The following is a 23,692-nucleotide window of genomic DNA, read 5'->3' as shown; positions in this document are numbered from 1 at the left end:
CTTTTCAAGATAACGTTGCAGCCACAGCGATATTTTATTGACACTATAACGAACGATCCTGCCTTTTCTCGCCGTTCCTCTATGTAATTACCAGTTTATTTATTACAGCTTCTATTTTATTTATATCGCATTGGAATGATTGATATATTGATCATTGAAGTTTGGCGGAAATTTATTCGAGGCACGTCCATCACTAAAGCGTTCGTTCATTTTTCTCGCTTTTTTAGCTTTGGATTTGGTACTTTGAGATCAATGACTAAATTAATATTTTTTATTTTTTAATATTAGAAAATAATATATAAAATTTGGAGAATGCAAATTACATAGAGCTTGAAATCACAGTTAAATTATTTAAATTAATTATTAATTATTATCTCTGCAATTCACTATTCAAGTTTTTACATTTTAAAAGCATACAATGTATTTTGTAACTTTAGATTCATTTTTATACCGAAAAGAGGATATTGAAATAACCATGTTTGAAATTTGTTGTATTGTACTGCACAAAATCGCCAGCTTTCAAATTAAAATTTATTCACTATATTGTTACTATATGTACATCAGATATGTAATATACATTTAATAACAATGTCATTAGAGTTTGTTCTTGGAATGCTTTTAATCTAGAAAATATAAAAACATACCGTGAATACTAACAACACTAAATTATTGAAAAATTTCATTGATTTCAAAGTACTACAAAGAATCAAATAGAAATAATTAAAATTATTCTCACAAGTATAATTCCAATGTATTTATAACTTGTAATTACATTTTCTTATTTTATTCTTCCAAGTGACGCGCGAGGGGGTGCGTCAACCATTTCCGTCCACAAACGTTGTGACACTTTTTATTTAAGTTTACCTCGCTTTAAACAATGATCAGTAAGTTTGGCGAAGGTTTGACTATAGGATAGTCCATTATACTTTTTTTTTTTTTTTTTTTTTTTTTAATTAGTGTCGATTGTAAATAGAACGTACGCGTAGCATATCGTCCGTATCTCTTGCCAGGGGGTATCGCGTTGCAATACACACATATCGGATAGATTTAATTCCTAGTTAGAGTTCCTGTAAGGGCAGTTTATCGTTAATTAACGCCGCGAATTCTCTATCCCCTGTTTTTCCGTGAACCTGCAAGAAGAAAAATGATGGTAGCCGGTGAAAATCCATCTCGCTGGCCACAGTCGAATTCTTTTTTATTATCGATGATCTCATGATGATCAGATATATATATACAAAAATTTTCTTAATTTTCATCGACGATGTTTCCTAATCTCTGATAGGAAATTACAGAAAATGTGACAATTGATACTAGAACAACCAGAATTGAATGTATATCTAATTTTAAATTAAAAATAAATAATTGGAGGGTGGGAAATGAATTAAAATCTTTCTAAATATTTTGATAGCAATATGAAATATCGAAATCCATACATAATTTTAAATTAAAAATAGATAAATAAGTGATGGGAAATAAATTAGAATCATCCCTAATCTTAACAAAAATTTCTCTAATTTAAAATAAAAGATCTAAAATTTATTATTATAACAAATTTGGTTGTACTATTAGTAAATATCGCGACTAATAGCTATCTGGTTTATCTTCAGTACAGGGTGGAAAATTAATATATCTGCAACAAAAATTAAACAGATTTCGAAAAGCACAGTTCCACTTGAATCTTTGAATTGTATTAATTATATACAAGTGTCGCAGAATCATCAGCTCGTATCTACATACGAGTTCTATCACGAGAGATTCTATTTCTCTTGATTATCCTTAACGATTACAGCGGATGGTATTGACAGTATTAAAAGAATTACAAAGAGTTAAGTGATTCTGTCGTAGTTGTTCGATTAAAATGATACACACGACAGTGCGATGAAGAAAACGGATATATTTATAAAACGTATGTGTACACAGATTTATCGCGGGAGGCGCGTAATTGGCAAAAAAAAAGCACTTTTTATGAAGTACAAGACGTTAATAGGATTTTATTAGTAACGACCGGATGTGACGCGAGTGTTTCTTGTATGAAAGATAACCGAGTGTTTGCGTGTGTGTATAAGGAGAAATAACGAAAGAAAAAAGAAAAAAAGAAAAAAAGAAAGAACGTAAAAGATGATTTTATTTAGGGTAAGGGGAGAGACAGGAGTGAGAACAAGGGCGTCGCATGTACAATAATTTTTTTTCTAGGTACCTATACGTATATGTAACGAACCTATGAAACATTATTAGAGCGATTATTAATTTTTTTTTTATTTTTTTTTGTTTTTCTCGGACTAAAGTTCCTTGGGGGTAACGCGTTTGGTACGTGTCTCGAACCGAAACTACCCCGATGTGATGACGGTGCTTTGTTTCTTCTTTTTAATTAGAAACTATTGATTTTTATCATCATCCTTGAGCGGCATAATTATGTTACTTAGGATTTTATTTTGTTATTCTAACAATATTATTATTAATTATTATTATTACTATTATGATTAATTATTATTATTATTAATATTATTATTCACGACATACTATTACGTTTACTTATACATACGTTATTAAAATATACGAATGCCTATTTTCAAACACGATATACCTTCGTATTTATCCTTTCGTTTATTATTTTTTATTTATCAGCTTCCTTCTCCCTTCTGCCTCCTGTTGTCACTAGGGTTGTTGTAAGTTTCTTCTGTGATTGAAATTGAACCACGTTGTTGATCAATAGTTACTTATTGAGTGTTAATAATTGTAGCGATGGTTTAAGAACTTTGTTCATTATTTAATTATCATAAGGGTTGATTAACGATAGGAAAAATGATGGTTTGCAATTAATCGTGGGATTCTAGTTCACAGAATGATTAATAAAAAAGAAAGGAATTCGTGGAATCGATTTTTGTGATTAGAATTGTGTTCTGATGATTCGACAGAAAATGATTCTTGACTTGGTTCTATTCGACTGCGGAGGGTGGTCGCGCAACAGGGGTAAGTCTTGTTTCTTTTATTTTTATAAGAACACATAGGAAAATAATGGAAGTGTAAATGAATTACAAGGTTTTTTTTAATTAAATTGATTACTGTTATTCTTCTATGCATGGAATTATTAAAATATTAAATGATAAATTTGGTGAAAGGGGTTGAAAGAAAATTAATGACTAATTCTGTATCCTATTTTAATTTTCCTATTATTCTAATTTGCTTAATTTTTGAGTATAAAGAAAATAATAAAATCAGATGTATATTTTCAAATATTTTAAATCAAATTCTTAAACAGCTTACTTAACGATTCACCACTTAACTCAGTATCAATGAATCTCGTGAAAAAATTTACAATTGAAATAGGAAAGATCGACGCGATACCGAAAGTGCACATGCGAGCAAAAAATTGATTAAGATATTGTTCGTTGACATAGTAACATATCAAACCAGTCGCGCTATATTGCGTTAGATTTAGCGATTGTGGGTCCTTTCAAACGTTAAAATGATCCATGTCGATGGAATAGAAAAAAAAGAGGAGTGTGAATAAAGAGGGAGAAAAAATCTAACGTGCCGTTCGCGTGCGAAAATGATACGTTCTGATCGAATTAGATAACCGTATAATGATGTCATCAAGCTGATGTTTCTTGCCTCTAGATTATTCGTTCGATGAATAATTAATCAGTAGTCTTGTAAAACTTTACGTACAAAGGTACAAACAAACGATAGACGTTTTTTTTTATCTGTTTTACGACTCCACGTGTTTCCCCCGCATTTGGAAAAAAAAAGAATTTATTACGAGTGTACGATGATGCTTCAGTTATACGTTCATGTATGCTTGTTAAAAATTTTATGACGTCGATAGAGAATAGTTGTTTTATTCATTATAATTTTGAAATGCAAAATACTGGAAAATGAATTTCTGAATAATTTATTGATATATACTTACTGTTATTGTTGGAGTCTTATTTAATTTTTGTTGATCAATTGAATAATTGTAGTATGTGATATGTTAATGAGTGATTAAGTGTTATAATGTTTATATTTATTGTAGTTGTAGAGTAATTGCTTTGAGTATACATTTATCACTTATTAGTGGTTAACGAAGTATTCCTTCGAATTAAATAATTAGTGATTATAGATAGGAGTGATTAGTAATTATCTAACAGACTTTAAATAAATTTTTTATCATTTTATGAAGATTAGGCAATTTACTTAGTATCAGTTAAGTTACTGATTTAAAAAAATGGAATTGGCAAATATTATATTCACTTTATTAAGTAATGATATTTTATTTAATAAAGTGAGAAATTAATTTCATTTATTTCGTTTAAAAACGAATGATATTGTTAATATTCTTAATACGTTTGATAATCTAATATTTGTTAACAAAAATGTGTTTTGAATTCAAAAATACTTTCCTTTGACATCGTTAAGAAATTGAGAAGTTTGGGATACAATTTAGTGAAAATTATAGGATTATCCTAAAAAGGGAACCTTTTAAAAATTTGACACTTAGTTAAGCCATTAATTTATAAAAAAAAGTAGTATAACTTAATTTCGTTTTCAGTATTACAATGTGATCATTATTATTAGTTTACAGACGTATCAGTATTAATATAATTTCGCGTAGAACTTATTCTTAATCTACAATTAACCTAAGTTCGACGTAGATAATTTTTCGATGAAGAAGCTCGTGGAAAATTTTTGGGAAAACTTGGAAGCCTCGGTTGAGAACCACTGATACGCATTGCCGATTAATCGCGTCGTGGCTGGTGCTTGCAGAATTATTGCGAATACGACTTATTACTTTTATTTTCTTGAATGACCGCAAATTTTTATGTAAAACACGCTATGCGTTTTTCTGAATCTTAATGATCTTTCATGATCATTCGTGATAAATATTTATTCAGCGCTGAAAACAGGCTGAAAATTCTGAAAGAACGTCTCACAGTACATTTAAATCTTGAAAATTTGAAAATATCAAATAATTTGTGTTTCAACACTTTGAGTATCTAGAAAATCGTGAAAAGTTTGCCCAATCAGTAATATTACTATTAATCAATTTGATACATTATTTTGGTGATATTCAATTTTCTCTATTGAATACATTTCCAAATATTTAACCCTTCTTTGGATAACTTATAATTTGAATAATAATATAATTATTAAAAAATTTGTATAATTCTCAAATTTATAAATAATGCAAAGAAAATCATTTTGCATTTACAAATTTGATAAAGTGTTACTTAAATCAAATAATATTCCTGAGAAATTAAATTTGGAAAATTTATAAAAATTATAAAAATTTATAAAAATTCATAAGAGATCCACTCAAAGTGTTAACTCAAGAAAGCAAACATTTACTTCTAACAATCATAAACCATCGTTTTCTATTTTACGATCGCCCCAATTCTCCCAGAATCCCCAAAATCGGTCGCAACAATTTCCCAAATCTTGTCCATTATTCGAACGGACAAAGATGGGTCGTTTGGAAGCGGAAAATCCTCGTTTTTCTCGGACTCGATGAAACGTTGAACACGACAACGTGACGAGAGGAAGGGAGGAAAAAAAAAGAGAACACTTTGACGATTGCCGGCGCACTCGACCGACTGTAACATAAAGTAGGCTTTAATGATTAACGGGGAAAACGAGAGGAAGGAAAAAAAGACACGACACGTGCACATACACACACACGCTCACATACACACACACACGCTCACACACACATACGTGCAGACCAAGCGCGTACGGTCGCGCGCATACAGACACAGCCAGGACATAAGTGGCATAAGCATACTTTACGTATAGTACTTTATCGCAAACACATAAGTGAAGCATGTAGTGTTCCGATTACACGTAGGCGAGTTTAGAGAATACACGTGGCCGTGAAAATTTGTGCGCGTCTGCGAGATAGCATGCGCTAAGGGTTTCGCGCCATTTCATTCGAATCGATTTAGACTCCGATTTTCGAAAAATTGATTTTTGCAATATTTTCAAATATTTATTTAGTATTCAATATAGAATATAAGCACGTTTGCTATTAATTTAACGTGGATTTGCATCACACTCAATATTAACCCTCTGATGGTACGGACGGGGTCGAATCTGACCTCAATCATTAAAAATCCACCTTACCATTCAAAAATTAATAATATTATTTTAATTTATTCTGTTCATCCAGCAAACGTCTACGACCGTGTTAATTCATAGCGAACGTGTTAACTAAGAGCAATGATAATTTTTTTTTTTTTTAATTAAGCACTAATCGATGATAATTAGCGAATTGATTTCTTTTGGGTTGTACGAAAATCACGAGCTACAGTTGTATTCAATTCTGAATACCTCTATTTTCGGTTTATTTATTTCATGTTGAATGAAGATGTTACAATTTTTTCTTATGAAAATTGTAATAGAAAGTCGGGGATTAAACGATTCGAGCGACTTCGATCGCGCGAGCAACTCGCGTCACCGTTCCGCGTCTACTCGCCTGGCATTGAATTGCACATTTACACGAAACTGAGATCGACATTTGTGTAAATGGAACATTTCCATATCAGTTCATATCAAATTACGTCAATGGTTGTGACCGTTCGAAGTTGTCATTGAAATTTTGAATTTATTCCCCTGAAAAGTGTCTGTTCTATTTTTCTGTTTCTGATTTTTTGAATTTAATTAATCGTCAAATTGTCCACAGTTTAATTTATCATTTAGAAATACTTCTATATAGTTGAATACTTTCATTTGTCTTTAAAAAAAAATTATCACATTAACGAAGAAAACAAAGATTTCTACCCCTAATTATAATTTAAAAGTCAATCCTATTTCTCCAAACTGTAACATCGATTCTGAAGAACCCAACTCGATTCGCGACCCTTAAACAAGTCAGAGTTCTCTTTGAGCATCGACTTTCAGAATGCTTCTTCTTTTGTTTTCCTTAGTCCTAGCACGATTCCCTTTCTGGGCTTCGGTTCTCGAGGGCTAAGGGCGGTCACGACTCGTTGGCGGCTGCTCCCGCTCTCTTTTGTACGTTTAGAGTGGCACTGCATTGTTCGCGCGAGTACGTACGCAGAGCGGAGACACGAAACCAGGTCAGGGGTTGAGGGTTTGCACGCTTAACGCGTGAAATTGAAATTATCGAACAATTTCGATGGATGATATAATATGCTTCTGCCTGAGAGAGGGCACTTTGTTGTATCAATTGTTGCAATTTCTTAATTAACCCTGAAAAGACCAAAGGGCATCTCGAACTTCCCAGTTACAAAATATTAAAAATATATTATTTATTTCATATGAAAAATTTCCAAGAAACTTTTTATTTTCAAAAATTAATTTGTCTTCAAGATTAGTATTGAAAAAGTGATGTTATTTATTAAAATTTTTAAATTATTCATAAAAGATTCGAACCTGTTTCGTCTAGATTACACTTATATTATAATTGTGTATTTTTATAGTAAATAAAAATATTGCCTTTGTCGAAGTGATCACAGTAATAGCAATGGTTCAATGAATACGAAACTAAAGCAGATATCTGTGTATAATACGATCGACGTTTAAATAACAACTGAAGGGGTTAATGCATTCCGCTATAAATGTCATCTTCGCTGATACATTTTATTACACGTTAATTAATGCTACCTCCGAAATTGAATTGGAAAGCTGCTACAAGAAACTAGGCAGCTAGGAACCGAAAGTGTCCTGGCAACGTTTCAAACTTCTGCCGCAGAGCAGCTCGTTATTCATTAATTACGGAATTGAAAATCTCCATCTCGATACTAATTTTGATAAATTTCACAACGTCACAGTTGACATGTATTTTCACGTTAAAATAACCTCCTGTATTCTGCATTTAATTTCGTTTAATAACTAACCATGATTGTAGTTTAATGATCATTATCAATGTAGCAGTTTCAATTAAAGTTGATTGATGGCATTCATCGATCAATCTGAACCAGTTTAACTTTGCTTTTTAAAAGTGTCCAGATTTAATCTTCGAATTTTTTTTTTTTATTAATTTTAGTAATTATATTATGATTATTTGTAAAAGCTATAAATAATGTTTCAAAATTACAATTATTTTATTATATTAAATTTGAAATATCAGTCATCAATAATCTCCATAGTTAATTAATATATTACCACTATATTAATCAAAAACACCAATTAATGAAAAACACAGCATCCATCATAATTTGCTTTAATATCTCAATTATTAATTTTTGTTAGAAAATTATTTTTAACAATATATTAGGAAATTGTTAATATCTACCCTTTTTATTTTTCTGGTGAACAAGAATTTTCCATTTCACTAACTAATAAAATTCTCGAGGGCAAAGCATACAAGGCGTTCGTCGCATCCTTATTGGCGTGGCAATGTGTTCCTAAGATTAAGCGTCGAGACGAGCGGCGTCTCGCACCCTCAACCCCTTCGGCGGCCAGCAATTATTGCTGTTAAAACGGGGAGAGAAGCGCGTGAGACAGAACAATAGTGAACTAGCGGCTAAGTTTAACGTAATTAAGTTTAAAGGAAGTGAGAAAGTTATGATACACGCTGCTCGACTACAAACGATCGCGATAGAGGGTTGATTCGTCGCGATGAGATGAGTAGTTTGCTCGTCGAAGAGATCAGCTGATCGAATGTACGAAACGATTGATCAGACATCGATGATTCATTTTATCTATTATACTGGCTCGATATATTTTAGACTTTAATAGGAGACTGACTGAGCACAAAGGGGTGGCTGCTCGTATCAGAGTCGTTCGGGGGATGAAATATCGATCGTCGGTGTCTTGATCATCGAACGCTGTCAATTGGCGATTTTTAAACAACTTAGTTGCTCCGTGGTGGATTATCAATGGAAGGGTTAAAATGTTCTCGTGATTTTTTATTTTGGGAATGAAAATGAGTGACATCCTTGATTTCTTAAATTTAAGAAAGAAATACATTATTATTCTATTAAAAAATTTTTTAATAAAAGTTATTAACCCTTTAGCTACTATCTCATTAAGATAATTTATTTAACGCTGTACTTAATGAATCAAATTTGAATATTAATATTTTAATGATTCATGTCACGAATTTTTATATTATTATTTTTTACTCTGTTTAATTTTTAGCTTATCACTATTACTAATAACACAGTGTAAAGCTAAAGGGTTAAAGAATTCATCCCTCAAAAATTATTTAACTACCCAGAATGAATTGTCATTCGAAAAAAAATGTTCTCCATTTAATCGAACCTTTTGAAATTGCAAAGCACTGTTTCGACGCGGAACTTTATTATCGCAAAAGGTAGTCTGCCAATTTCAATTTTGACAGCATTATTTTAGCGTTCGATTAATTATTCTCGAACACACCATGCGTCTATAATAAGGTGATTTACATTAATACCACGAAATCGAACGGCAATCGCGCACAATTTTAAAGCTCAATTCCGTGAAAATTACCAGGACATTTTTAATCCATCAAAGCGAAAGACGGAGCAACAGAATTTTACATATTACATCTCAAAGAAACATTCAAACCGGGGAGTGTAGTTCTTTGAAAGATCCAATGAATGAACGTTCCTGAGATCTTCAAGGAATTACATTCACGAAATGAGATAGCAATACGAGATGAAACGTTAATTGTTACTACTTGGTGCTCAACGGTGTATTATAGATGGTCTGTTTGCTCGCTCAATCCGGAACAACCCTTGCCGCTTTAATTTGACCCTCTTAATGCCATTTCCGTTAATGTTGAATGCATAACGAGACTCGTCACTGAAGAACCCTCGTGTGCCGAACAACTGTTGCTCTCTAATAATTAACCGAAAAGAAAATTTCCATTCTGTCTCTGGGTACCTTAAAAAAAAAAATGAGGGGTTCATCTTTCACGATGATATTTTCGAAAACAGCATTTCCGTGTTGTTTCCAGGGCTTTGAGAGGGTCGAATGTTTCGTTCACGGTCGAATCAGCGATAGAATCCGAAGGAACATCTATTCTATAATAAAAGAGTTGCACTCGCGTACGATCGAAGCGGAGAATGGAAGCGTGGGTGGTTAATCGAGTAAGAGAAGGGGTGGAGAGAAGAGAAAAAAAAAGGCGAGTAATATCAGTTCACACGGGGGAACCTACTATGCAATGAATCCAATAGCAATAAATGTATAAACAAACGGAAAAAAAACAAGCTAATATGAGAGAGAGAGAGATAAAAAGACAGGAAGAAAGAGAGAGACGGGGGTGAAAGAGGGAGGGTGAAGAAGTAAACCTCGCGGAGACGTTGAAATGACATCGCGATGCATATATATCGTTTTGAAGTTAAAAAAAAAAAGAATTGAGAGAATAATAATCCATAAGAAAACTCGAAAACATTTCTTCGGCTCCGCCAATCACGCTACACTATACATATATAAATAAATAAAATAAATAAATGAATAAATTGCATATATATATATGAAAAAAAGTATATATATATATTATATGTCAAGAGATATTTATACTAGTATTTTAATAGTTTAGTATATAATGCATTATATATATATTATAAAGAAAGGAGAGAGCGCGAATGTATTATATTAAACGATAGATAAAAAATGAAAGAAACCGAGGCGCTGTACATACATACACACATAGAAATATTATTCTATGATATATATATATATATATATATATTATATACATACATTGAATATATGAATAGTGATACAGATATTAACATAGAACTATTGTATACACCGGCATATTGATATAGAGAAACATTGTGAATAGAAAAAAACTAATCTAAACTGAAATCTACCTATAGGTAATGAAATATCTAAGTTAAGGAGGAGTTTATTATATTATATATATATGAATCGACATACGTATATATATAATATACATACACAGGTAAAAGATGCATAGGCATTAAACTACGGGGATACCTAATCATAATTAATGACATTATGATAACGTTAGGGCAGAAACGAGAATTAACAAGCTAGCGCAATGGGAAGAACATGTTGACGAAATTTTTAGGTAGATATATTGATATATATTGATATATACGTATATATTGATATATATTGATTGTTTGTATATTGGGCACGAATGCTCTATTATTTTACTGTGATCCGTGTTTTGTACGATTTTCGAAGTCACACCGCACATACAGGGCCGTCGTTAGCTATCATCCGCCAGTTGCATTTTCGTGAATTGATTACATGTTACATTGTTTATTGAATTACTGTGGTAATTTCTTCACATTTTTTTATAATTATTCTTAATGCTTGAAGAACTTGGTAAGCAGAAACTGAAAGAATTTGGCAAGAATTTAATTAGCAGAGGGAAAATTATTTTTGGGAAGAAAGATTATTATCAAAGGAAAAATCTTGATTTTCGCTACTGGAAATTCTTATTTTCCAAGAATTCCTATTTAACCTTAGCAAGACTAGGTAAAAAGTAAAAAGTATTTAAAATATGTTACATTTCCCATCTAGAAAATTTTGAAAAAATCCATGATTCCTTTGATCAGCAATCGATTGGACGGAAATGCAATGCGAAACGGAAATAAAAGATAAGATCCCGAGGTTAACGTCGGCCCTGGGAACACGCGTCTCGACCAAAAATGATCGCATAACCCACATACACGGGAATTCAGAGCTTTTATACTACGCGAATTCCATTACATCGTGTTCATTCTTAAACACCGCGCTTTGCGGGATTATCGTCGCGACGATCGTCAAAATGAAACGATTCGATGATCTGTTTCTCGATCTCGTTGCGACGATAGAACTCGCAAATCGAGCAGCAAAACACGCGAATCGAAAGTGCTGCTTTTCAGGTGCGTGGTAGAAGGAAAAGAAGGAAAAATTGAGAAAAATAAGAGAATACGTATGGAGCAAATCATCTCGCAACGCGACAATGAGAGACGACGTTCGGACACTCGATTAGTGATATCGCGAATTTACGTGTTTCCGCTTTCACGCTTTCGCCCGAAACGCGGCGATAAATGTGCAGGAAAAGAGGCTGGTCGGATATTTAGTCGGAACTTACCCTCGCTTCGAGTATGTTTGCAAGAATCCGTGCGGATCGGTGATCGATATCTCGTGGGAGGATCATTGAGAGATACTTAACTTATTTTCCCTGATCGTACGATACGGGGATGGTTGATCTGATAAGGTGATAAAAGGCGAAAAACCTTCGATCTGATCAGATATTACGTTCTGATTAGACTGTCGAGGTTCGTGCAATTATATATTTTTATAGGATATTTTCTCTCTTGAATTGCTCATTTCATTTTTCATACTTTACACGGGTTACATTAATTATGGGGTTTGCGTGCGTTTTGTGTGATTTTAAACATCATAAATACATCAATATTCGCAGTCTAGTGATAAGAATTGATAAGCTTTCTTTAAAGTACTTTTTTAAATTCTGAAGCAGAGAAATAAATAAGATTTTTCTCTGCGAGTAAATTCAGAATTTCGGATTTTATCTTGCCAGTTGGTTTTATAAATAATTATTTTTTATGACATTAGAGAGTGATTTAATCAGGGTTTTGATAATAACTGCTTTTTCTTGAATTAAGATTTTATGCAGTTTTATATACAATAAAAATTTAATATTTCTGCAACTAAATTAAGTATATAAGCATGAACATTTGTGGACCTATATTATTAGAAATTAGACATTTGAAAAAAATATAAATTAATATATTTAGAAAGAAAGAAGTACAGGGACAAACATATCGTATCATAATGAATAGGCTTCTAAAGTACGTGTCATTCATTTAGAAAATTTTCTGTTATATAGTGATAACATATCAAATTTTATTGAAATATTAATTTTGAGAAATCAGTGCAATTTATGCTTATAGTGTTGAAATAATTTCTCAAGGATCGCAGAGTACTTATTTCATAAACATTATTTAATTAAAATGATTATCTTCAATTTATTTCCCTTTTGATTATCTGAAAATATTTTTTCAAAAGATTGTATAATACAAAATTCAAGCAAAAGGTACAATAATGTTTCCCTTACTAAAATAAAAATTGCAATTAACACTTCGACAGCTATATATTTCATATAATCTTTAATTATTTCTTATACCTAATAAGAAAGTACTAGCCAAATTATATTTCAAATTTTCATTGTTCATTTTCGAAGTTTAATTAGTATTTGTTGGAATAGATGAAGTTGAATCGCAAATACGAAACACCGACTACCAGTGTTAAAGTAAACTCTAAATACCTGCTATTTGTCTCATAGTAAAACAATTCGCATTTGATAACGACTCGAGTAATCGTGAAGTTGCATGAAACAATTTTTTGGTTACGCGAAGAAATAGAATAGTTCCGTGAAAAGGCAAGATTCCGTTGGTAAAGTTGTTGAAGAACTTTGGAAGTATTTCAAACTGGCTTGGTAAAAGTGTATCGGTGAACTGAAAACACCCTTGGAATCGGTGCATAGTTTTCTGTACTTGCTGCGAAAGTGAAACTCCTCGTGCAGTGAGAATCATTGACTTACAAATGATCCATTTATTTCCAAAAAGAAAGGAAAAAATATGACAAAAAATGAAATGAAGATCTATAGTAATAACAGTAATTAACTAAATAAGCATCAAACAGAACTACTTTCACTTATTTTAAATGATGATTCTTACACATTTTACTGATATAATTTGACAGGATTTCAAATTATTTATTTTAATAATTTGCAATGTTCAAAGTAGAATCATATAAAGAATTTCACAGTAGAAAAAGACTGATTTTTACTAATGTGGTGCTGGTAGAATGCAACGCGTAAGAAAAGAAGAGAAATAGAGAGTAAGTGGAAACGGGTTGCCTGTTGTCAGACACACTCGATGACCAATATTGCGGGAATTCAATCTTCTCTTATCCCTTTGTGCACTCTACTTACTTTATTTTAGAAATTTCACAAAACAAAAGTTATTTGAAGTAACAAAAGACTTGTTAAGCCTTTGATTCTTTTGTACAATCAATAAATGAACAAAATAAACTACTTACTTTCAATATCGCTCTTTTATGAACAGTTTCTTTTTTTCTATTTCTAATTAATATTTATGAATTCATAGCAACAATAATCTCTACATATTTAAAAAAATGTGGTTATTTTGTTCTCTTTTTGTTTTAAGCATAAGTGCTCACGTATTTATGTTGTAAAAATTATGTTAGGTCATGAATTTAAGAAAATCGTTAGATTTTAAGGAAAATGTAGTAGTGCACCTTCCCAGGAAAAATTATGATATCCAGATACCCATTCTTTCCCATAGGCTTCCCCAGGGAGAATGACAATGTAGCATAGGAAGTCCCACCACTTAAAAAAGAAAATGGTTACATGGAAAAATTTGAATTAATATTTACTTTGTTATTCGTAATTTTCAATTATAATATATAATAATTAGATATTATATTTTTTCCTTTTAATTATTTTTAATAGTAGTATCATCAGAATTAGAATTTTGATAATTTCTGCTTCTCAAAATCCTAAGTCTGATTTGGTCTCGAATGTACATCTACAATTCCCACACCATATTCGCTTACTCTCATTTTTTCCCAATAATTAATTCAGCCAGTATAATCATAGGTACTAAATACAGTGATTATACTTAATTACTACTTGTACTTACTTCATTCATTTTTCATTTAATTAGTACCAGCTTATTAACTGGTAGCAACAGTACAAAATGTGTGCAAGATTATTATTTAAAAAAAAAGATTGTTTGTTAATAATGTAAAACAGTAGTGTAGAACGGTGATTCTTACCGCACGTTCGGCACAAGGGAATCGGAAGCCGATATATGTTGAAAGACACGCGTGGAGTTGCGGAACCGAGGTCAGGGGTGTATTCACCTGGCGCCGCCCCAAGTCACGCCTACCTGCGCAATTCCAAAGGTAGGCAGGCACGCCTACGCGTACACCGATACACAGTTACGCTCCCACCTACGCGACCTACATACAGTCTCCGACAAAATGCAGTGAAACTTTATTTCCGTCGATCGCTTAACGCTTTGGCTACTGCAGTAAAAACTGACATATGTATAATGATTAATCCTTGAAATATCAAGGGCGAGGGAATATTTTATGCCTGTTTTGGGACTGAAATATGTACTTAAGAAATTTTTAATTTTCATAATTTCTAAAACTCTAGATTTATTATATAAGGGGTTTTTTTAATTTTAGTGCAATATTTTGTTTTAAACCCTTTACTATCCTTTGATAGTTTATATTTTTTTAAACTTGGTATTGTGAGGATTAATATTTTATAATGAATAATATTTTATAGTTGCAGAAAATTTCAATTTCAAGTGTAAGAAGCAATTGAAATTACATGTATTCGATATTTGTAAAATACGCTGATTTTGACATAAATCGGGGATAATTTGGTCATTTCTGTTTACGAGGCTCGCATCATAATTCAATGGCCCTTGAAATGCTAATGAATCGTATCGTATCGATTTCCATGGGGAAAGAATATCTTGATATTCATTTATGCCAAAAATCACGCTCGATGTCTCTTGAATCGAACGATAAAAACGTTTCAATGGAAAGTAATACTAAATCTCTTGGGATGGTGAAGGAATAAAAATCCATCGTGGAAAGCGACAAGTGCACATAATTTATCCAGTGAATCTACTTTTTTCAATTCGCGGAATGAATTTCATATCTAACGATTTATTCGATCCTTATCAGATAGATATGACAATGAATGGATAATAGAACTCTGACGATTTTTCACTATTTTTATTTGATTGATTTCATATTTAAAACATACATAAATCTCATAAGTTACTTTCAAAATTTATCTATTAAAAAATTAGAAAAAAATTAGAAAAATATTTAAAATCTTTTATTACTTTATGTGGTATTTTTACTATTTCTAACCCCCTAAATAATTAACATAAACTAAAATTTTGATTTGAGTTGAACATTTACAGTCGAAGTGTGATGATATAAATTATTTTTTAATATTTTCCACAGGGTACTAAATCACACTGTTAGGAATTAAGAAAATTAATTTAGTTATTAAACCTTTCACTGGATATTTATAATTTAAAGGTGGTGTTACATTTTCGACCAATAGCATATGAATTTTCATAACAAAAAAAATATTTTTCAAATAATTTTTACCATCCCAGTTAGCATCCTTTTCTAAGTTACGTAACTCCAGTTACCTAATAGAACCCTAAAAATTTTGTCGCAGACTGTATCGACAGGTGAACGCTAAGCGTTTCCACCCCACACGTACAGTCCGCTTCAAGGTTGCCTCTGTGTGGGTGGTAGGTGGAAGGCGATAGGCCTACGCCTACCACCCTCTACGACCGATCACGCGGAGACTGCTCCTACTACCCCAGTTAGGGGCGACGCGAGTTCCGCGAGTTTGTCGGAGCGGGTTACCCGGTGACACGTTCCTACGTCTATCCCATACGACGACCCGGTTTATGGACGTATGCAAGCCGCCCTGCTTCGACTTTTACCTAGAGAAAAGTTAGACTAACCTTGAGAAAGTTGCTGAGAAAAGGGGGGGGGGGGATCGCGAGAGCAAGGGGTGGCACGCGGCGCCGCTCTTCAGCATGGGGTTCTTCAAGTATGCGTGCCACTTGGGAGGAAGAGGATACTCGAGTTTGGCCTCTCGGGAATTCGATTATTACGTAACACGCTTAGATGATTGATATTTTAGGAAAAGTTCTTTAAATACTGTTTTTCGTAGTTTAATGATGGGGTGGTTTTTCTTTGGGTTGTATTGATCGGATTGGGATTGTTTAATGTAATATAGCAGTGTTACAAAATTATTTTACATTATTATTTAAAAGTATTTGCCCATTATGAGAAATTTTTCATTAGTATTATTTTTTGCTTCATTAACACTTTGTCTACTTTTTAATTTATGAAATCAATAGTTCTTGTAATTTTATATTAATAATTATACGTGGGAGGTGCAAAGGAAACTATGATTTTTCTTAAATGTTGAAAATAAAAATTTTAAAACCGTTTTTGAAACGCAACTTTTGAAACCGTTTTGAATTAAAAATTTCAATAATTATCATAAAACCCCATGATAGGATTATTTGTTTCTTAAAATGTTCAGTGTGCAAATGTGGTATAATAAATGGGCAAACACTTTATGAAAATTAAACATTTAAACAATACAGAAGGGAAGAAGGATGTAGCTTCTCTGATTTGTTGTTACATGTATGATTTTATTATTAACTGTTAATTGAATTCTGAAACCTATCGGCAGATAAACAGGACAAACTGATTATCAGGACAAACACTAAATCTTTTAATTACAACATCGAAAGCAAGGTACAGTTTATATCTATCCATATAAACTCGTTGAAACGAATCAAATTGCCCTATTAAATGCATCGATTTTCGATATACAAATTAACTGAATTTAAAGCGGGAACAAATGGAAATTAAGTCGGTGAAAAGTTTTCTATTGAATTTGTACCCTTTGCTTGTAATCTACCTTTTTAATTAGTTTTTCGATCGCTAATTCCTGCTAATTATTTCACCAATTGAAACTGTATAGAATTTCACCTCGATTCGCCTTTTCTCTCAATAAACGAGTAACTAATTAGTCAATTATTTCATTGATAAACGATTTCATTTAGAATTTTTCGCGGATGAAGATTTTAATAACTTAATCATGATAGCTGAATAATTAGACAAGGAAATAAGATACTAATTGAATATTAGTTTTCTCGTGTTTCATTGCAATAATTTGTTGCAATTCATTAGATAAATCAATCATAGAAAATAATAAAACAATTGATTAGGTTTATCAAACGATCATTAAACTTAATTAATTTTGCTATGTACTTTTACTTATTTAGTATTAATTATGAATTTTTCGGCTAAACATGTACTTAATAGAAGCACAGAGATATCATAGAAATCAAAACAAATATATTGCTTAATAGGTCCAAACATTAATTTACAATGTAACTCAATTGACATTAAAATTTAACATATCTTTGTTATTTCTAATGATAGAAGAAATAATTTAAAAAGAAAAGTATTTGTTTCAAAGTAGAAAATAGAATGACAAGAACAAATCTCTTACAAGATTATATTTTTTGATATTTCAAAGCCATCAACATTTTTTACAATAGTACAATATATTTTCATTACCACAATGCAATAGCTATACCGCATCATCTTATTTGCTCCTTTGAAACAAATATTTCTTTTTTAAATTATTGTCTTCTGTCATCAGAAAGTACTTGAGATATTCACTTTCTTGCAAAATGCATTAACAAAAAATGATTCCCTATTGAAATATAAAAACGTTTAGCCGTATGGTCTTAAAGTGACATTGATAAACCGGAGTATCTTTTCATTTCCGTAAAAGCGAACGTTGCGAAAAGCTAAGGATACCAAGAATCATCCACGTCGCCGGAAGTCGATCGCTTTTATGCACTCGTCGCACATTTTAGTCATCGGCCATTCGTTTCTGCAATTATCATCGAAAGGAGGTATGCAAGGCCGCACTTTCGAGCACTTAGTAAGCACCTCGTACGAGGTCCACAAATGTTCGTCATAATCATGAATCTCTTTAGAATCCTTTTAAAACGTCTGCCGAATTCATTACCAGACACTTTTATCTACACTTTCCTTGAATAGATTAAAAATATTAAAAGATGTATTACAAATAATTTATGTTGATTATTTCACAATTATATTACGAAATTGTTTAGATAAATGAATAAGTAAGGAAATTATAAAAAGAAACTGATAATTAATTCCCAAATTAATTCCTAATAATTGAAAATATATTATTTTCAACATGACATATTAATATATCAATAATTTATTTGGAATAATATCTCATGAAAATCAAACGCAAAAACACGTATATTAATTTTTCTTTAATTTAATTAACAATCTGAATAAGTATCTTATATCTAAGCCATCTCACCTTATTAGAAAGATACTTATAAAATCTCTTACAAATAGTATATTGAAATAATTGATTAAAAAATTGAATATTCGGACTGATTCCTCCAACGAGACTCAATCTCCTCGTTCACTCCTCAGTTCATTCTTTCTCGTTTGCTCCGGATACCCGCAGAACACAGGTACACGCACTTGTACACTACCACACACACATACACATAAACAATTACACAAGAGACACGAGCAAATGCAGTGTTCAAATACCATGAAAAGCCACCCTGTAGATCGGAATCTCGCATAGTACTAAACAGATTGTAATAACACGTAACTAAAGCTTTCCGTAACGATATTAATAAAAAGAATTGAGCGAAAGGGTAACGAGAGAACAAGAGCGAGAAACCATAGAGAGAGAGAGAGAAAAATCGTGTGCTTGAGAGTGCGAGAAAATGTGAGATAGATAGAAACGAAAAAATATAAAAACGAAAAAAAAAAGAAATGAATTACACACACACAGAAAAGAGAAAGATGAACGAAGAACCTACGAGTTGTTATGTTTTCTACAGTAACGTTTGTACCGACTTACAACAATATTTGTACAATATACGATAAATGAAAATGATACGACGTACCTATACAACATAGGTTACAACCAAATGCAATAACTTTTTTAAACGGTATTACCAAGCCGGGATATTTTTCATACTTGTAACGGGAATCGCGCGGAAGACCGGCGACGACGGTGGACCGTCGCCACGGTCCGCGCCGGATGTCCGCACGATACAACAACGTTTCGTTTTTCTGTGCCAACCAGAGTTTTAGATTTTTTGCTTTGCAGATGTGTGAACTCGACGAGCCGCAACAATCCGTGCGGCTTTATGAAATAAAAAAAGATACCGATTTTACGCCCGTGCCGTTTCCTAAAACTTACATTCCAAGCACACCTCGACACCCAGCACTGACGTCCAATCGCTTGATTATCGAGTTAATTGATAGAGTGTAGAGACGAAAAAGATGAGACATTGTTAACGCTCGTAGCTAGTTTTTGCCTCGATCGCCTTCGTTAGAAATTAATCGAAATCGATCCTGTTTTGGGGTCGCCAGAAGACGAGGCTTCGCGCGGGACGCACTTTCGTTCGCGATTCTTTTTTTCAATTTTGTGATATGTTGGGAAAAGTGGAGGAATCAATGGGAAATTTATTGAGTGTTGTTTTGTATACTGATCAGTAAATTGTGGGTGGTTTTGCAAATATATTTCTTTTTATAGTTTCTCTCTCTCTAAATGATTTAAACCATATTTTGCAAATTTTATATATTCTGAATAATTCAATTTACTTATATATTTTTTATATAATATAAATGCATAAAAATCTGACAATCTACTGATTGGTTATATTATTATGGCAGGTTTTGGATTTTTTTAGAAAATTAACGTGAAGAATTTGGAATATTAGTTTCTTTAATTAATTTTTTTACTTTGGTATTTTTGTAAATTGAAAATTAAGAACTTGTTTTGAACTTAATTGTTGTTGAAGGTATGCAAAAAACTCATCGTTTTGAAGGCAATTTTCTCATTAATATTTTAATTAAAATGTTTTCTATCATTATATATTATTTTTTACCAATTTCCAGATTATTGAAATCATGTTACAATTATTTAATTTTGCATAGATGATTCAAGATTTTGCATACCCTTAATAATAATCTTAAAATTTTTCTCTTATAATTAAACGGCAAAAATATATAACTGAAAGTAATTATATCCTGTATATATAATTTTCTTTAATATCATTCTGTTTTTATGATAACTAAAAAAAGAATTTTGCTTTATTTTATAGTTGAGTGATTAATAGTTCTTAATCATACTTTTCCATCATAACAAGAGTGAGCCTGTAAACTTAGAATCAGTGTAATCTAAGATCATGCAAGTTCTCCGACGCGCACAACGTTTCTCGAAGTAAATTCGAAAAGGTCGCGAAGATGATGGAAGCTAAATGTTTAAAGGATTTATCTGGCTGTACGTGTCCCGGTTCGTTTCTCAGACAGTTGACAAGTTCTTTTCGACGAAACGATTCTCCAGGACGTGAAATGTGATGAGAACAGCATCACGTACGATTTACGTAAATGTTCCGACGGGTCTTATGAATAATCTTCGTTCTGTTAGTCATGATTCAAATTTCATCGAGAAACTTCATTATGATAATGATTTGATTCATTGAAACAAAATTTTTCCATCAAAACATTTCCATTTGAGGATAATTCAGAATTCCTAAAATATTTTGTTTGCATTATGAATGTAACTCAACTAATTTTAATAAGTAGGTAATATTATTCCTTTTTATTTTTTTATTTTTTTAATTAATTAGGATAGGCTAATTTTGCTTAGAAGATAAAAAGAAAATACTAAATTCCAAATATTTTCAAAAGTAGCTTAAAAAATGAAAAATGATAGATATTGAAAAGTAATAGGTAAATACCTATTTTTAAATAGATATTTTTAATATTTTAATATTTTTGGGAAATCCTGTGGGCTCTATCATACTTCCAATGGTACAAAATGACCAGCATACTAATTAAAAATTTATTTTCTCATACTTCGACATAAACGTCAATGACAACCAAGATGAACAAAGATTTTATAATAAAAATTGAATAACAATATCGTCAATTTCACGAACACCCGATGCATACGAAGCATAGGCATGACTCTAGCACGACCTTGCTGATCTTAGATATCACCGGGCTTGATAAGACACGTACATGGATTATCAAGGCACGATCATCATGACACGAATGGGAAACAGTAAACGCGAACGATATTCAGTGCGTCTCGTTTTCGCAATTCGTTCCTGCTGCGAACTGTCGTACCGAAATGACCGATCGATCAATAAGATCGACGGATTCGAGACGGCAGTGTCGACGATGGACGAAAGAAAAATGGTGCTCCGAAAGCTTCTGCGTTATGTCTGTCTGGCGTTCGTTGTATACTCGCGGATTCTATCGTCTCCGGATGTTAAGAACGAGAAGAAAGGAAGCATGGCGAAGGTGAGAAACGTATGTCCACGCGTTGTCAGAAGCGACAGCTCCTCGAGAACAAAGAGGACGTAGGAATATCCCGAAAGCTCTCGTGCACACCAAGTCGCCACTCGAGAACATGTCCCTCGAATACGATTTCTCAAACAACACAAAGAGACAAAAAAATTTGTGCGAGAATGCGTGAATATTTTGCTGTTTGTCGAAGTAAACGAAGTTTCAGAACGTTCGAACAAAACGGTTGGAACACGTTCGATGGAGTGGTTTGGACCTTTCATCGGGATGTTTGTACCATCCGACGTGTTTCAACGTGCAACGGCGTGCGTGTATGAGTGTTTGAGAAGGTTTGTTAAACAATCGTCGTCGGTAGACCGACGATGTTTGAGATGGTTGTACCAGGTGCACGAATACTCCAGGGTCTCGACGCGAAAAATATCCGAGAAAAGACTTTTTGTCCGTAACTGTCACCACGTTGACACGCGTTCTGATCATTATGGGTACTACGCCTTGTTTCGTGTAAAATGACGTTTTTTCTTTCGGTTCTTAGGCGAACGAATGCATATCATAGTTGTAAATTAACGATTTGTGAAATAAAAGCTGCAAACTGTTTGTGTTAACAATAGGTCATTGAACCCTGACGTCTGATTTCTGATGTCTCCTGTCCGATCGTTTGCTGATGGAACTATTATAACGCTTGCTTTTCCAATATTCTGTTAGGTTGTTGCATATCAATCTGATGGTTTAAAATTAAAAAAATTTTAAATGGGTGATTCAGGAAACAAGGATTCACGAATTGTTTTTGAAAAAATTTTCATTAGAATATTGCTCAGCAAATGTGACTGAGAATTTAATAAAAAATTATTAAAATTTTAATCAAATATTATATATTACAGGTCCAATTTAAATAAGCTTTCCTAATAAACTAAAATTGATAATTTTAAATAATTTGTAATTTTATAAAATATAGACCTTTGTAACACGTTTCTATCAATTAATAATATTTTTATAATTATTGAAAATCTTGTGAGTAAGATGCTCATTCCATCTGCAACAACCTAATATTTTGTAATGAATTGCTTTTCTTTCTATAAATTTTTTTTTTTAATATTATTTATTCAACGAAGATGAATTAAAGTTTTTTTTTATTTATACGCTTTTACGTAACATCAGAGTATATTATATCACTATCTCGGTGTTCGTGTTAAGGATGATAAAACGAAGAAATGATTTGCGTACACAATACGCAGAAATATGCGGTAAGTTTTTTCTATTATTGAAACAAAATCTTTTTCTCTATTGTAGCTCTAAAATCGCATGCTGTTTTATAATTTCCCATGCAATTAGAAATTTAAACTATATTTTGAGTATATTTATTCGCTTACTTTTCTATATTTTGTGATTGCCAAAACGGCTATTTATTCAAAGCAGCAATGTTACAAAAAAATTTCACATTATACATATGTTCCTTCAAACATTAAAAAAAAACCACCTTAAAAGTACCTATATTTCCTTGTTCTATAATTCACGTCTAAAACACTTTCAACACATTCGTTGCCATCTAAAAATCATCATGGACGTACTGTATGACACTGATTAACCCTTTGAACTCAATTCGTTTTCAACACTGTCAACATGTATTTATTTTAAATTAAAATAAGTAAATTAATGTACAACGGTAAAGTGTAATACTTTTTATTAAAAAAAGAAAAGAGAAACATTGTAAATTTTGCAACAAAATTTACAATGAGTCATGTTCAATATCGCATACCAATTCAAAGAATTAGACACTAATCAAAATAGTATCAACCTTTCATAT

The 23,692-nt window shown here is 32.0% G+C and overlaps 1 protein-coding gene across 1 annotated transcript in view; it reads left to right on the top strand.

The window, feature by feature from the left end:
- The window catches only part of LOC143305405 (uncharacterized), a 41,167-nt gene that overhangs the window by 10,232 nt on the left and 7,243 nt on the right, over positions 1-23,692 (top strand). The gene's annotated exons all lie outside the window — the stretch shown is intronic.

This window comes from Osmia lignaria, chromosome 6 (genome assembly GCF_051020975.1).
Source record: "Osmia lignaria lignaria isolate PbOS001 chromosome 6, iyOsmLign1, whole genome shotgun sequence".
Lineage (NCBI taxonomy): Eukaryota > Metazoa > Arthropoda > Insecta > Hymenoptera > Megachilidae > Osmia > Osmia lignaria.
This window is presented reverse-complemented; position numbering and strand designations above follow the sequence as displayed.